Source organism: Primulina tabacum, chromosome 13, assembly GCF_025594145.1.
Source record: "Primulina tabacum isolate GXHZ01 chromosome 13, ASM2559414v2, whole genome shotgun sequence".
Taxonomy (NCBI): Eukaryota; Viridiplantae; Streptophyta; class Magnoliopsida; order Lamiales; family Gesneriaceae; genus Primulina; species Primulina tabacum.
In genome coordinates, this window is record NC_134562.1 from 23482815 (window position 1) to 23487488 (window position 4674).

The window sequence follows — 4674 nt, forward strand, 5'->3', positions numbered from 1 at the left end:
GACAGTCTTTTAAATATCACAAGGGTTCATCTTCTTCTTCAGCATCATCTGGGAAACGTCGATTTGAGTCACGACGTGTTGAGAGTCGTGGGGGCAGTTCTCAGTCTGTTCAGGGGCAGAGAGGAGAGTCCAGAGCAGTGAGATGTTATCGTTGTGGGGGACCTCATCTGATCAGAGAGTGTACACAGACCGAGATCACCTGTTTTGAGTGTGGCGGTGTAGGTCATCTGGCGAGACAGTGTCCTAGTCGTGAGGGACAGCGAGAGCCTAGGAGTGCTAGAGGTAGATCCTCAGAGAGAGGAGGACGACAGCCTCAGCAGTTTACACCACGACCTTCTGGAGGACAGCCACGTATGCAGGGAGCTGGTCCGCCTCAGGCACAGGTGTATGCTTTGACACGAGAGAAGGCAGAGGAGGCACAAGAGGAGATGATAGCGGGTAAGTGTTATTTATGTTCTTATCCTGCTTATATTCTTGTTGATACTGGTGCCTCGCATACTTTTATATCGAAGAGGTTTGTGGTTGAGCATCATATGCGCTCGTCTCCATTGTCTATGCCTCTTTCTGTTTCGACACCTTCTGGAGTTGATATATCAGTTGTATCGATGATATCAGATGGTATTATTTCTTATGAGGGCTTTGAGCTGAGATCTGATATGATTGTTCTAGAGATGACTGATTTTGATTGTATTGTGGGAATTAATGTGCTGAGGAGATATTGTGCGACAGTTGATTGTTATCAGCGGGTGGTTTATTTTTATACATATGAGAAAGAGCGTTGGACATTTTATGGGAAGGGTTCTCGTCCTCGTGTTCCGTTGGTATCTGCCATCCGGATGTCTCGGTTATTGGAGCATGGGCATGAGGGTTATCTTATTTATGCTGTAGATGTGACAGAAAAGAAGAAGGAGGTGGGAATAGAGGAGATACCTATAGTTGCTGAGTTTGCCGATGTATTTCCTGATGAGATTCCAGGCTTCCCACCAGCCCGTGAGGTGGAGTTTGGGATCGAGTTGATGCCTGATACTTCCCCTATTTCTCGTACTCCTTACAGAATGGCACCAGCAGATTTGAGAGAGTTGAAAGCCCAGTTGCAAGACTTGCTGGACAAGGGATACATTCGCCCTAGTGTATCGCCTTGGGGTGCACCAGTCTTATTTGTGAGAAAGAAAGATGGAACTATGCGGCTTTGTATCGACTATCGACAGCTGAATAAGGTAATGATTAAGAATAAATATTCCCTCCCTCGTATTGATGATTTGTTTGATCAGTTACAGGGAACCTCAGTATACTCGAAGATTGATTTGAGGTCAGGATATCATCAGATATGAGTTAGAGAGGAGGATATTCAGAAGACAGCATTCAGGACCAGATATGGGCATTACGAGTTTTTAGTTATACCGTTTGGGTTGACGAATGCTCCAGCTGTGTTCATGAGTTTGATGAATAGGGTATTTCAGCCTTATCTCGATCGATTTGTTATTGTGTTTATTGATGATATATTGATATATTCCAGGAGTGAGGCTGAGCATGCAGGGCACTTGCGTTCAGTGTTACAGGTGTTGCGAGATAGACTGTTGTATGCCAAACTCAGTAAGTGTGAGTTTTGGTTGGATCAAGTGGTCTTCTTGGGTCATGTTATATCGAGAGATGAGATTTCTGTTGATCCAACGAAGGTCGAAGCCGTGTTACAGTGGTCTGCACCTACATCTGTACCAGAGATTCGTAGTTTCTTGGGTTTAGCAGGTTATTATCGTCGATTTATCGATGGATTTTCAAAGATTGCTAGACCTTTGACACAGTTGACCCAGAAAGGTGTGCGATTTCAGTGGTCTGAAGCATGTGAGAGGACTTTTCAGGAGTTGCAGCACCGACTAACGACTGCACCGGTGTTATCAATTCCTACAGAAAACGAGATGTTTGTTGTTTATACTGATGCATCATTACATGGTTTGGGATGTGTTTTGATGCAGGATCGACATGTTGTGGCATATGCCTCGAGACAGCTGAAACCACACAAAACAAGGTAACATGTGCATGACTTCGGAGTTGGCAGCCATTATCTTTGCCTTGAAGATATGGCGACACTATTTATATGGTACCTCGTTTACAATTTATACTGATCATAAGAGCTTGAGATTTTTGTTTACCCAGACAGAGTTGAATATGAGACAGAGACGATGGTTAGATTTGCTGAAGGATTATGATTGTGAGATTGAATATCATCCTGGTCGAGCCAATCTTACAGCTGATGCATTGAGCCGTAAAGTGAGTTGTACTGCAGAGGATGTGAGTCGTTTATCAGCTATGATGATGTCTTGTTGTTCCTTGGGATATGATTTTGATATCTCGACGACTCCTATCCAGGTATCTACCTTATTAGCTGAACCTGATATATATGGTTGTATTCGTGATGCACAGATGACAGACGAGAGAGTTCAGCAATGGAAGGAGTTAGTTTCTCAGAAACAAGATACTCGTTTTAGAGTGGCTGATGATGGCAGTTTGAAGATGAATAATAGATGGGTAGTTCCTGATATATCTGAGCTGCGCCAAGGCCTGTTGCGGCGTGCACATTGTAGTCGATATTCTATCCACCCTGGTGGCAAGAAGATGTATAAGGATCTACGCTCTCAGTTTTGGTGGAAGGGAATGAAACGTGATGTGATTGATTTTGTACGTCGATGTCTCAATTGTCAACAAATCAAAGCTGAGAGGAGAAGGCCGGGAGGTGAATTGAGGAGTTTAGAAGTACCGACATGGAAATGGGAGCACATATCGATGGATTTTGTGACTCATTTGCCAAGAAGCACTGGAACTATTGATGCTATTTGGGTGATTGTTGATCGATTGACGAAAGTTGCATATTTTATACCCTATAGCATGAGTAGTACGTACTTGATGATGACACAGTTGTATATACGAGAGATTGTACGGTTGCATGGGATTCCAGTGTCTATTATATCTGATAGAGATCCTCGATTTACTTCTCATTTTTGGGAAGGATTGCAGACTGCGATGGGGACAGAGTTGAGATTGAGTACATCTTATCATCCTCAGACAGATGGTCAGACTGAGCGTACTATTTAGACGCTGGAGGATATGTTGCGTGCTTATGTTATGGATTTTAAATCTGTTTGGCGGTCATCTATTCCATTGGTGGAGTTTGCGTATAACAATTGTTATCAGAGTAGTATTCAGATGGCTCCATTTGAGGCATTGTATGGGAGACGTTGTAGATCTCCGTTATACTGGGATGATGTTGATCGAGCTGCAGTTACCGTTCCTGATATGATTCATGAGATGTAACAGAAAGTAAAGTTGATACAGCAACGATTGAAAGCAGCTCAAGATAGACAGGCCGCATATGCCAATAAAAGACGAAGACCCTTAGAGTTTTCAGCAGAGCGATCGAGTATTTTTGAAAGTTTCTCCTTTTCGTGCCACAGTACAATTTGGCATGAAAGAAAGTTGGCATCGAGATATGTTGGCCCGTATGAGATATTGCAGCGGATAGGCACTTTGGCTTATCGATTGGCTCTACCTCCATCTTTATCTGGTATTCATGATGTGTTTCATGTGTCGATGTTGCGGAAGTACGAGCCGGATCCTTCACATGTGTTGGATATTTCTGATGTTCAGTTAGATTCTAATGTGTCTTATGTTGAGAGATCAGTTTGTATTTTGGATCGATCTGAATGGAAGCTTCGTAGTAAGCTTATACCGATGGTGAAGGTTCAGTGGGAGCATAGAGGTGTCGAAGAGGCCACTTGGGAGACAGAGCGGCATATGAGGGAGCTCTACCCCTACTTATTTTGATGGTATGACGTATCTTTATTTACGCATGTTATTGTTGCTTTTACTTAATTTCGGGGTCGAAATTCATTTAAAGGGGTAGAAATGTAATGTCTGAAATAAATATCACAAGTTGTTGATTTAGTAATGTGATATTACTAAATAATTAACGATTTTTAAAGAGAAAAATATGATATATTTTGGCCATATGAAGTCCAAATGATTTGAAATTTGGATATAACGTAGAAAACTGAAAGATATAGAAGTTTCATGTTTTGAGTTTTGGAAAATTTGATCGTTTGACTGGTCTAAAGGGATATACCGGTGTTAAAATGTTAAATATTAAATGTTATATTATATTATATTATTTTATTAATATAATATAATATAATATTTAAAAATATATATATATATATATATATATAAAATATTAAAATTTGAGGCGGTGATTTCATTTCACATGAAATGAAATGAATCACAATTCGTGTACAGTGAACGAGAGGTGAGAGAAACGGAGACAGAAGATTTTTTAGAGTTTCGATCGTGCGACTTATCGGTTTATCCAATCGATGAACTGACTTCAGTTCTGGAATCGATGACATGAGATCTTCGATTTGAGGTATAAATTTTATAGTTTTGGTGATGTTTGAAATTCGTCGATTTCTGGAATAAATCTGATAAATTGTTAAATCATACTGAAATTGAATATTGTTGAATAGTGTATGATTTTAACGAAGTAGAGAAGATTATTGTGTTGTTGTTTTGAATTATTTCTAATTTGTTTTAATTAGGGATTTTTAATCGTTGGGCTGAGATTGGAGAGTTGTTTGTCAGTTATTATTAATTCTGATTATATATTCGGAGTCTACGAAGTATAGG